Source organism: Cyprinus carpio, unplaced genomic scaffold, assembly GCF_018340385.1.
Source record: "Cyprinus carpio isolate SPL01 unplaced genomic scaffold, ASM1834038v1 S000006707, whole genome shotgun sequence".
Classification (NCBI taxonomy): Eukaryota; Metazoa; Chordata; class Actinopteri; order Cypriniformes; family Cyprinidae; genus Cyprinus; species Cyprinus carpio.
Genome location: NW_024879316.1, coordinates 7,112 through 20,375, shown reverse-complemented (window position 1 = coordinate 20,375; position 13,264 = coordinate 7,112). Strand labels below are relative to the sequence as shown.

At 38.4% G+C, this 13,264-nt stretch overlaps 1 pseudogene; it reads left to right on the top strand.

Annotated features, from left to right (window-relative positions):
- The first annotated feature begins 529 nt into the window (after positions 1-529).
- LOC122144526 overlaps positions 530-13,264 on the top strand; it is a 16,444-nt pseudogene continuing 3,709 nt past the window's right edge.

Genomic DNA, 13,264 nt, shown 5'->3' with positions numbered 1-13,264 from the left:
GAAAGAAATGTGTTTAAAACATTAAATTACATACTCAGGACCCCTTAAACAAAATCATGAGCATGTAAATGAACATAATAGGGGCCCTTTAATGCTACTGGCTTTATGATGTCATGTCCAGTCTACACCTGTGAAGAACTCTGGAACATTTAAACCACATTTACACAAAAGCACATGCGTTAAGCTGAAACATCTTTGACATATTTTTTTGGCTATATATGCTGTTCACTAATTCTTTTGACCCCAACAAGATCAACAGGGCAGCTGCCAATTTAACAAAGGTTGAATTTACACAACCTGTTTTTGCAGGTCATTTACGGGAAATCTGAATTGGACTGCCTTGAACTCTTCAAATCTTTATGAGATCTATATGAATTTCCTGTTTGATTCACAAAACTATCCAAAAAATATATGAACATAGAAATAGTTATTTGTTTCCTAAATATTACTTGCAGTTTTTAGATTCTACATTGGTGAACTGAAGCATCATATTATTTTAAATAATGTTGGTGATTCTAAACATTAGGAAATGCAAACAAACAGACTGAGAGAGTTATCAGTTTGGACTCTGAGGGAGGTGGAGGCGGGTATAAATCTGAGCTGCTGCAGCTTCACAGACGCTCACAGGAAGAAACACACAGACAGTCAGGATGGAGGTGAAGCTGCTGTTTCTGACTGTTGTTCTGCTCTCCTCACTGACCCGCTGTGAGTATCACACACACTGTTTGTTCATGGATTCACTGACAGATCTGTTCTCAAACACTCTGATTTGATCTCCTTAGGTATATTCTGTCAGCTCCTAATCTGCTGAGGGTGGGTTCCTCAGAGAACATCTTTTTGGAGGCTTACAATTACTCTGAACAATATCTGAATGTGAGGATATCTGTAAAGAACTTCCCAACCAAAAATGTGGAGATACTGTCTAAATCAGTGAGACTGACTGCAGACAAGTACCAGTTATTTACAGATATAAAGGTGACACCACTTTGACATACTTTCACTATATGAAGCTTAACTGAATATCACACCAATTTTGTGAATGGCTATATGAAGCTTAACTGAATATCACATCAGTATTTGTAGATTATTGTTCCACATGTTTCTATGATATACTGAAAAACAATGATAAGCATATCATAAGTTTTAAAGTCAAGTCGAGTCAAGTCTGCTTTATTGTGAATTCTTCCACATGTACAGTACATGCATACAGAGAATTGAAACTGTGTTACTCTCCAACCCTTGGTGCATAAAAATACAGATAGATACAGATTAAATATAAAATACAACTAAGGGCATGTAAAAAAAAAAAATAATAATAATAAATTAAATAAAGTTAAATAAAGCAGCACAAGGCACATGGCCGATAGAGTGCAAACCAGTTAAGTAAACAAACAGTGCAGATAAAATGATTGTAGTGCAAAATAGGTTATTCAGTCTGATTAAAGTGACAAAAAGCTCAGAGAGCAGTTCTTTATTTAAACTGACTGAANAACCTCTGCAATTTGCTCTGGCATGCAGGATATTAGCTTCTGGGCCAAATTCTGACTGATGTCGATCCATTCTTGCCTTATTAGTTCTCAGAGTTGATCACATTTGTGGGCTTCTGCTGTCCACTTACCGTTCGAGACTGACCACAGGTTCTCTATGGATTGAGATCGCAGGGAGTTGCTGCGACGGGATCCAAAATTTCAGTGTTAATGATCTTCACAGCCCTTCTTTATCACTCTTGCTTTGTGACATGTGTGCTCCATCCTGCTGGAAAATTTGCCCACGGATCATCACCAAATTGCTCAATGGATCGTGGAAGAAAGAATAAAGTCGCTCTTGCAGGACGTGTTGATACAATTCTTTATACAATTCTCTTTGGCAGTGTTTTTGGCACATTGTGAGATGAGCCCACTCCCTTGGTTGAAAAAGCAACCCCACACATGGATGAGTCTAAGGATGCTTCACTGTTGGCCACAAACCACCGACTCATGGTAGAGTTCACATTTGTTTCTTCTGCTGAAACAATCAATTTTCCAGATGTCCCAATTTCCAAAACAGTTGGAAGGGAGCTTCATCAGCGAAAATAACTTTTGCACCAGTATCTTCTGCTGTCCATTCTGATCCTGTACTTCCTGCAGAATTTCAGTCTGTCCTTGACGTTTTTCTGTGGAGAGGGAATTGGTGCCGTCTTTGCTGCCCTTCTGACACCAGGCCTTGGCCTCACTGTCTGTACAGAAGCTGCTTCCACACCAACATGCTGCCGTGCCATGAGCAAGCTCTGCAATGATGGAGGACACCATTCTGTAGCTGACTCATCAGGAGGAGACGGCCTGGCACCTAATGGACACTCTGGGACGTCCTGAATACTTCTTCACTGCCAGTCGAACAGCTCTTCTGTTTGAAGTTCTTGAGGATTCCGGTAAATGGTTCTTTCAGGTGCCTATATTCTGTAGTAATTTCCTTGCATGTGAGGCCCATTTTGTGATGCAAAGCGATGAGGGCTTGGCAAGTGTTTTCTTTGGAGGTACCATGACAACAAGAACACGTGATTGGAAGTGCTTCTTCCCTCCTTTTATAGCATTCAGTCTGCTCTCACAATCTATTTAGTATGATAGTGATTTTACCTGACTGGTATTCATTCACACTTTCACATGTGCTGATGATATGATTAGTCAATTAATGTTAGCTGGTCATTTTGCGTCAGGATCAAAAAAATGTGAAAGTAGTTTTTTATGAAAAGTTCATTTTTTGGCCAATGAAGTTTAAGCAATTATTTAAAATGCATCTGATCACTCTCCACAATAATCTAGAAACAATGTGAATGAACACCACAACAGCTTAAGCAGCAAACTTTGCACAAAACTTTTGGCCATGACTGTAATCTTACAGTATGTGTAATTCGTCATCTACAGTCATAAAATTTTAGTTTGTTAATTGTAAAATGCTTTTTTGTTTTATTCAAAATTTGCAAAGGTCTAATTAATTATCTGTCATTTAGATTCCTGATGATCAAAACTTCTTCTCTGACGATCCTCTGGAGAAGCAGTATGTATATCTACAAGCTCAGTTTCCATCCGTCACTCTGGAGAAAGTGGTCCTGCTCTCATTCCAGACTGGATATATATTTGTACAAACAGACAAGCCCATCTACACACCTGTTAGCACAGGTACGATTAAGTGCCGAAAACATGACCAATATAGAGTGCATTAATGCACAATGTGAACTTTTTAACATGTTGCTGCTTTTATCAAAATAAAACCATCAGAACTCATATTCAGTTTTAGCTTTTTACTTCTTTTGCAGTTCTTTACAGGATTTTTTCTCTGACACCTGACATGACACCACGCAATGAGTCTGGAATCACAGTGGAAATCATGGTAAATACTGTTTTTTAACAAACACACACACACTCATTCATGAGCTGTAATGAGCATCATTACACTGGTGATCTCTGCAGTGTTCATGCTGATTTCTGTTTTTGAAGAATCCACAAGGCATCACAGTTTCATCAGAGAAGTTATTTATAGTCAAAGGGATAAAGTCAGGAAAATATGCCATCCCAGAGGTTACCAGGTGCGTAAAATGCTATCAGGACTGAAGGTACACAACTTGAGTGAACTGACCAAACTTATATTAATCAGAACAATATCTAGTAATTTATAAAAAAAAAAATAAAAAAAAATCACTCTTTTCACGGACTGTTATGTCATGAAATCAGACATGTGTATGTTTCTGGGTGTGTTCAGCTCTGGGATCTGGAAGGTGGTCACATGGTTCACAAACACTCCTCAGAAGACGTTTACTGCAGATTTTGAGGTCAAAGAATATGGTAAGATCTGTGACCCAGGATGATTCTGAAAAAAAAAAAAAAAAACTCTAGTTGCTCTAGTAACGAACACAACTTTCACCCGCATCTGATTCACACATAAACTGCGCACTCTTATTTCCATGTTGTTTTTAAATGTATATATATAAGCTATTATTTTGTGGATATTTTAGTTAACAGTTTGCTTTGTACATTCATTTTATTTTGTGGATATTTTAGTTAACAGTTTGCTTTGTACATTCAGTTTAATAACATGACATACACTCTTAAAAATGCTGAGTTGTTTCAACCCAACTTTGGGTCAAATATGAACTAACCTAACTTTTGGGTTAAAAATTAATAAAGAAAAATTATAATAATCCAACAGCTTGATTAGACCATATTTCACCCAAAGTTGTGTTGAAACAACCCAGAATTATTTAGAGTGTAGTTTTCCATAAAATCACATTATATTTGTCCCAAATTATTGTGAATGTACATAATGACTTCATCCTACAGGCTGGAAGATTGTGTATCGTGCATCTTTCAGCACAACGTTTGTCTTTCTGTCTGTATATGCTATTATATATAGAGAGCTGATAGCCATACATGTTGTGCTTTCTCTCTCCATTTACTCTGTTTTGTCAAACAACGTACTTCAAAACTGATTGACGCAACTTTGTTAATTTTGGAAATTACCTTTTTTGGACTGCTTTCTTGAACTGGGTGCAATACCTGTGAGTGGTCCTAGACGTGGTGCTGTGCTTCTCATTCTGTGTGCAACTGCCCATATATTGAATGTGCATCCTTGAAAGCATACATACTTTAACTTCTTAGGTAATATCAGTGGTATGACATATTCCAGATGTGTCTGAAATTATAAAAACATATACATATATATTTAATTGTTTGATCAAAAAATATTGATAGGGACAATTTGGTGGTCGCTGGTAGGGATTCTATGCTCCTGAACTCTTGTTGTGTAAGAATACGATAATTTTTTTTTTATTTTTTTTTTTTTTTTATTTTATTTTTTTGTTTTTTTTGTTTGAATTTTAAGTTAATAAGTCAAATTAAAGCCCAGTAAGTCATTCTTCTATGTGCGTGATCAGAGTCTGACAGTCGACATTGAAGCCAAGTAAGACAAAATATATTATGCTTCCTTGTATTCAAAATAAATCTTTAATGTGTGAGCACACTGATATGACTGAATCAATCTGACATCATCAGGTTATACCAAAAGTAAATTTTAATGGTCAGTTTGAAGTTAAATGGCTCCTTTCCATCTTCTTCGGAACATTAAAAGTACAAGCTGCTCTTTTTTCTATGTAATGAAGTGGATGTGGATCAGGGACAGTTGGCGTCACCATTCAGTTTTACAGCAGAGATTGGATGTGCTTTTACAGGTACCTGTTTGGACAGAAGGTGGATGGAAATGCGTTTGTGGTGTTTGGTGTGATGGAAGAAGAGAAGAAAACTAGTATTCCTACATCTCTGCAAAAAGTTCAGGTGAGAGACATTAAACATCTCGCCTGATGGGATCGATATAATTTCTCCTCACCTGAAGGACAGTTTAAATAAGAAGTTAAATAGCTTTTTATCGTATCTTGTAGACTGATGTTGCTGTGTTTCTCATATATGAATAGATCATGGAAGGAGAGGGTACTGCAGAACTGACTAATCAGATGATCACTAAGACCTTTCCAAACATTAACCAGCTGGTTGGACGATCAATCTATGTTTCAGTCAGTCTATTAACAGAAAGTGGTAAGACTCAACAGATCTGTATGCAGATGTTTACCTGCACCTGTGTGATTGTATGAGAAGCTAATCGTGTGTTTCAGGCAGTGAAATGGTGGAAGCAGAAAGGAGAGGCATTCAGATTGTGACGTCACCGTACACCATCCACTTCAGAAAAACACCACAGTTCTTCAAACCTGGGATGCCCTTCACTGTCTCGGTAGCTGATTTACACATTAAACTCTATTCTGTAAAAGGAAGTGGCACTCATGTACGAGAAGCTGAAAAGCAGTGAGATACGAGTGTCGTTTACATAGAAAAACAGTTTAAAAGCAGTACAGTCAAATGTTTTTTTTACAGTTTTACAGTTAAAGCCCCTGTCAACTAGAAAGCTGAGAATGGTTGTAGAAATTGTGGAACAATTTCAATAATTTTTGGTCTGGGTTCTACAAAAGGTCTATGTAACAAATCCTGACCAAACACCTGCTGAGAATGTGGAAGTGGAGGTCAATCCTGAAGAGGTCAGAGGTCGAACAAGAGCCAATGGCATATGGCGTTACTGTCATCGACCGAGGATCTCCAACACTGGAGATCACTGTAAGACCTGCCATCATAACAGCACTGATGCTCAGTCAGTTTCACTGGTGATCTAGTGGAGAATAGGTCAATTAACAGATATTAAATAATCAGAGCATATTGTACAAAGAACATCAGAAAACAATTTATTCTTTCCAGGCAAAGACCAAAGATCCACAATTAAAAGATGAACAGCAGGCAGTGAGGAAGATGACAGCTCAGGCCTACGAGACCAAAGGCGGCTCTAAAAACTACCTGCACATCGGCATTGATGCTGCAGAGCTTCAGATCGGTGATGCAATATCAGTGAATCTAAACACTGGACAAAGTCCAGGATTCAAAGATCAAGACTACACATACATGGTAAAGATTACATTATTTTTTATTCAGCTGCACCGCAAAAGTATTTATTGATTATGTCAATATTGATCACTACACTCAACCTGTGTTTGAATCTGTATGCATCATCTAGGGCAATCGTGGTCTAATAGTTAGAGAGTCTGACTTGTAACCCAAAGGTTGTGGGTTTGAGTCTTGGTACCGGCAGGGATTGTCGGTGGGGGAAGTGAATGTAGGGGGAAGCTGGGAAGCTGTGCCAGAAGGCTAATGCATCCTGTAATCAGCGTTCCTGAAATTCCTAGATAATCATGGCCAAAAGTCTGTTCCACCTCTCCTTCTGTTTGAGGCATTGTACAGCCTTTGTCATGGGGGACAAATGATCTCATCAGCCTGTTTGTGGAACAGGTAAGTGACAGCAGTGGACCACTGAATAGGCTCCTCTACATGAAGGAGGTATTGTGCACAGGGTGATGGGGATTATCCATAATGGCCAGCAGTCTGTTCAAGGTCCTCCTCCCTGCCACCGATACCAGGTGTCTAGCTCTGTGCCCACCACAGAGCCAGCCTTCCTCACCGGCCTGTCCAACTGAATGGTGTCCCTCTTCTTGGAGCAGCAGCCCCAGCATACCATGGAGTATAAGAGGACACTGGCAAAAACAGACTGGTAAAACATCAGCAGTAGTTTCTGTCAGATGTTGAAGGACCTCAGCCTCCTCAGAAAATAGAGCCTGCTTTGCCCTTTTCTATAGATGGCATCAATGTTTTCTGTCCAGTCCAATCTCTCGCCCAGCAGCAGCCCCAGGGTACTTGTAAGACCTGACCACCTCCACACTGTTCCCCTCTATGTAGACAGGTTAAGGGCAATTTACAGTTTTTGTGGGAACAACAATATCCATACAGAAATTCAAGTAGTCAGTAAAGCAATCAGTGAGCCCCAAGGGGGAGGCACTGAACCGTCACTCACTCACAAGGCACATGTCACGTCACTCACTCACTTAAATCCTGTTAACTTGTTTGTCTCATTTTCAGATCTTGAGTAAAGGTCAGATTGTAAAAGTTGACAGGTTTAAGAGGAAAGGACAATCTCTAGTGGCTCTGTGCCCTGACTGTAACCAAAGACATGGTGCCGCCCTTCCGCTTTGTGGCTTATTACCTTGTGGGCTCGTCTGAGGTGGTGTCTGATTCAGTCTGGGTCGATGTGAAGGACACGTGCATGGGAACGGTGGGTCAAAAATCACAAAAAAGTTGATTTGTCAAACAACTAGGTCTGTTTTTCTGAAACAGCATGTCTTGTTTTAATAACAGCTCCAGCTTAAGGTGAAAGAGAAGTCTGGGAAGAGCTATGACACAGGAGATGAGGTCAAGCTGCAGATAACTGGAGATCCTGGAGCTAAAGTTGGTCTGGTGGTGGTTGACAAGGCTGTGCTCAATAAGAACAGACTCACTCAGACAAAGGTGAAGGATATCTATCAGCATCTCAACAGTCACTTCGGAACACTTGAGACTGGTTTATAAATGGCTTTGTTGCTCTAGATCTGGGACGCCATAGAGAAGCATGACAATCGCCGTACAGCAGGAGGTGGAGGGACAGTATGGTTTTCACTGATGCAGGTCTGATGTTTGTGTCCAACGGTGCAGGAGGAACCAACACTGGTGAACAGGTCTGATGTTTCAGAATGCATATGACATCGCCACTCAGGACTGATAATCACTTGTCTGTTGTCTAGCTACTCTGTAGCTGGCCAAGCATGCTCTTTGAGCGAAATAAACAGAAATATTTGGTCATCCTCCATAACGCAATCACTATTTACATCTCAAACTGTATATACACGCGTATTGTATGTACACTAACACCTGTGTTACCAAGGCAACGGCTTACGCATTTGATGGCTCTGTTATCAGCCTCACAGTGGAAAATGAAACCATATCTTTGCCGCCTGGCCCAGATCGGCACGGAATGGTGTGGTTAACATACAACATAAGACCTGAGACCATCAGTAAAGTTTGTGAACAAACTTTGAGGTGGTCTTGAAAAAGCCTAACCTGAAAGTTTAAAGAAGAAAGAGCCTGAAGTTTGAAAGTTTAGATAGATGTTGATAGCACATTGTTAGCATGGTTTAGCATGTTTTATTTTAACATGTTGCTAGCACATTGTTAGCATGATTTGCATGTTGTTAGGATGTTTTAATGTTATTAGTATGTTGCTTGCATGATTTAGCATGTTGTCCCCGGATAGTCATTAAACTTTGCTAGTGATAGTTTAAATACATTATAAGCAGTGGTGTAGTCTACGTGATACTCAGGTATACGCCGTAAACCCACTAGGAAAGGTTAAGGATTTGCGTATACCCACTTAAAAAAGCGTGCAGATACGTAACAACATTGTTTTGTGACAGACCTTTCACACGTTCATTCATAAATTCACCCTGTCTGTGTTGCGAAGCACCGACTTTTTGATAATCACGCTGTGTTTCTTTTGACGACTATTGCCATTGTGCAACTGTTGCGCAGCATTGAGTGTGCAAACTTGAAATTAACTAATGTGAATCACTAAAGAAGATATGAAATGATTACACTCTGTATTTATAAGCCTGCCCCTGAAGCTGCTGCTGCTTTGGGTGACACTGTAAACAGATGACAGGAACGTTAACATTATAGAAACAACAGAAAATGAGCCAGATAAGGCTGATATTATCCTATGCAGTACAGAAAACGAGGCTGATGCTATCGTAGCATTACCTGGTACGTCAAAGTAGCATATACGTTATCATTAACGTAGCCTAACTGTGACAACAGGGGCATGTTGCCATGTAAGAACAATGAGTGATTCCAATGAACAAAAAGTTAATATTAAGTTACTTGTCTGACTATAACAGTATTCCCTGATTTTGCTCTATTTTGTCAACTAAAATAGTTTCAAACAAACTCTGAGCAGCTGCACATCTCCATTCAAAGACAGTGTTGTTTTGTTTATGAATGAATCTGTTTTTAAATGAATCATTTCAAGAGTCAATTCAATTATCCATTTATAAAGACAGTCACGTGCTTTGTTCCTGAATGAATCAGCCACTTGAACAAATCAACTGAGTGAATGATTCAGTGATAAAATCAGTAACTTGCCGCCACCTAATGGCAGTTTTAGTTTCATTTTTAAAGTAAGCCTATCATTTCAGTTATTTAAATCATTGAATATTTCTATACTCAATATTTTATATTTGAACATTATTCTCAACATGAATTTATTAAGTGCACTCATGCAACCTCTGAGCCTCATTAAATGTCTGTAAATGTACCTGCATGCCACTTCTGTGTTCTTCTGTGCCACCTCTGTGGTGCAAATGAATTTTGTTTTCTTTGCCACCTCTGGGTGGGTAACTTATTCTTATTCCATCGTTTAATTAGAAATAAAAAAAAAAAAAAAAATTATAAAAATACACTTTTGAATTTGACATAAAAGATAACATACTTTTGAATAAAATTTGGAGAAAAAAAAAATACCCCTGTAAATCACTTTAAGGAGTCCAGTATTACTTTGTAAATGGGAAGGATAATTTGTTATCCTTGTGCTCCTCAATTTTTTTCTGTGCTCCTAATTTTTAATTATTTTTTAATTAGCAGCACAAGTGCTCCTAAAAATAAAAGTAAGCATAGACCCCGTTTAGTAAGTGTGGTAGTGCTTATGAGGTGCTGCTCTGGGATGGGTGGGTATGAGGATGGGAGAAAAAAAAACAAAAAAAAAAACACCTATACTACACTACTGATTATTAGTCTTATTGTACAAACGTTTTGACCCCTTCAATGAAAATCTATGTGACTTTTTCGTAGATTTGATCATCCGTTTAACAAAAATCTTAAGCCTGCAGGCAGCAAACAGGTCCAGTTGGACAAGGACAGATGATTTTGAGTTTGCTCTTGCCAGTTGAAGAGTTTCAGTAATAGAGAGTAGGGAGGACTCTTTGTGGATTGCCCGCTTTTGAAGCCAAACTGGTTGTTGTCTCCCTTTGGTTGTTGTTTCCCAAACTGTTTAATATGTCTCCCTTTATCTGACAAACTGACCCTGTGTCACAGTGTTCATACTATCCATCTTAAACAGTATGTGAGATTAGAATGTGTCCCAAAAGCATAGTATGTTGAAAAAAGTATGCCAAAAGTCACCGGATGGTCTATTTCAGGTAGATTTTTGAAGAGTGGATCCGTGCACACTCTAACGGCTAATATATACCACAGTCCATTGCGCTTTGGTGGAGGATTCGGTTCAGAACTACAAACACAAATAAAAAGCGTTAAAAGAACTAAAAACATAGCAGATATGTGCGACTGATGGTTAAGTAGAGAGGTTAAGATAAAGGGGTTACTAATAATGAACATTTACACCAGTAAAAACTGTTTCACTAGGCACATTGGGATGCAGCATCAGTTTAGCTCATGGAGCTCTTTTCTAATGAGCTAATGATCTGAATCAGATGTGTTAAACAAGGGAGACATGCAAAATGCACAGATTTTTTCCCCTCACAGTTTTTGTTGTTGCACTGTATACATACATGATGTATGTATACAGTGCAACGAAAGTATTTTTAATTTACCTTGAAAAAAGCTAGGAAAACCATCCTTAAACTTAATCCTGAACTTGGTACAACATTTATCTGTATGTAAAGTATATTTTAAGCTTTCAAAATATTTTAAGTCTTAATATGTTTTCTTAATTTTTTTCTTAAACGGTTTAGCATAAAATCACATTGGCATGTTCGCTAAAATTATTGGATGTGGCATAGCCCTATACCTACAAGATTTTCCACCAGCTGCCACTGGTCATTCTATGAGAGAAAAGTAAAGTGCTGATTGATCGCAACTCTTTTGGATCTCTTTTAAGCAGTGTGGTTACCCAAGCCTTCTTAAATGCATTGGGAAATTTGCCAGTAGTGAGAGATGTGTTGATAATGTAAATCAGAGCAGGTAGCAATGTTAGTGAGATCTCCTGTAGAAGGTGGGACGGGATCAGATGCGAGATTATTGCACATTTTGACCTGGAGGTTAGAGGACAACTATTATATAGGCAATATGAGTGTCAGCTGCTTCAGCAACATCCACAGAAGAGAAGAGAAGAGAAGAGAAGAGAAGAGAAGAGAAGAGAAGAGAAGAGAAGAGAAGAGAAGGCTACAAGTAGGGTGCCATCCTCCAGGACAATCCTTTGGCAGAATTAGTAATAGTAATGCCATGAAATTCAAAATCAGGAATCAATACAAAATCCCAATCACAACTGATAGCAGATTTGGTAAGAATCTCATATTAACTAAATTGAAAAGTTTGATAGACAAACTGTATGTTCGCTTGACAAAATCTTGTTATACAATTTAAAATAGTTTGAAGGTCAGAATATATAGCTAGCTATGTGGTTGTTAGGAAATTCTGGATGGTTGCTGGAAATGTTCAAAACCTGAAATGTTCTGCATGCACACTTTTCTTACAATGCCTTCAGTATGTACCCCGTAAAAATGAGGGATGAGACATGTATTCTTCCCATTGTAAACTGGCCTAAAAATAAAACCAATAAACAATCGTGATCATTGCATAGAGATGATCTCTAGAGATCAGCTTTTGTTTTGCTGAAATACTTAATTACTGAGAAATTTATTTAAATGTATAATCAACATTTTTTTTTTTTTTTTTTTGCAGTACCAATGCACAGAGGTGATCACTCACTCAATAAATAAATAATTCAAAAAGCAAACTTAAAAATGGACAAGCAACCATTTTGGAATACACTTGATTAAGTTTACTAAATAAATATAATAAACATAATCAAGTGTATTAAGTTTATTAAATACATTTTCAGTATGCTAATTTATTCTAATTATTTGTCCTGTAGTGCCTGAATGTACCATACCTGCAAAGAGAAAACGAAGATCAGAGAGTCTCCTGCAGATCACTAGTACACTGGGTGAGAAGCTAGACTTTACTCAGATTTTACTCTAACAATTCAAATCAAAAAGGATCTTCAGGGCAGTTTTGCTGTATTGTAGATCCTGAACCTTTAACTTTGTAGGTCACTGTTCACTTTTGAAGGAACTTTGCTTTTCCACCCAGTAGTTTTCCTCGTGTTCTCATACTCCCCTCATTGTTCTACACTAACATTGTCTTCTCAGCTGGTAAATACCCTGGTGAACTGAAGCAGTGTTGTGTTGATGGAATGAGAAATAATAAATTTGGCTACACCTGTGAACGAAGAGCCACGTACATCATTGATGGAGAAGGGTGTGTCAAGGTCTTCCTGGAATGCTGCAACCTGATGAAAACCCACAAAAACATGAAGACAGAAGAAGAGGAGCTGATTCTGGCTCGTAGTAAGTATCTTCATGAATTAAGATTGTCACAATAATTATGTCACACGGTAGAAAAGCAGTAAGCTGATACCCAGAGCAGTAAACAAAAACCATCAGGGGAGCTGCATATTTTGTATGACTCCCTCATTCAGCACACCTGATTCAACTCATCAGCTCATTAGTAGAGTCTGCAAGACTCCACTGTGTTCCACTTCGCTTTTAGACGTACACTCGCAAACTTCCCTACACACTTCCCCTCAGGGGAATCCCTGCTGCCATTTTGAAATGTGTTCCACTTCATGAAGTGGATGAGGAAAGTTTATATGGACAGACCCTCGACCCCTCGATTTTGACCGAGAGAGTGAGTCTACGTCATATGTACACCTCAGGCCAAAATGCGCCTTGAATGTGACGTCACTGCAGATTGCATTTAATTTAATTTACCCACCCCAAACAACTCTATGATATATAAATGTTTATATATATATATACATA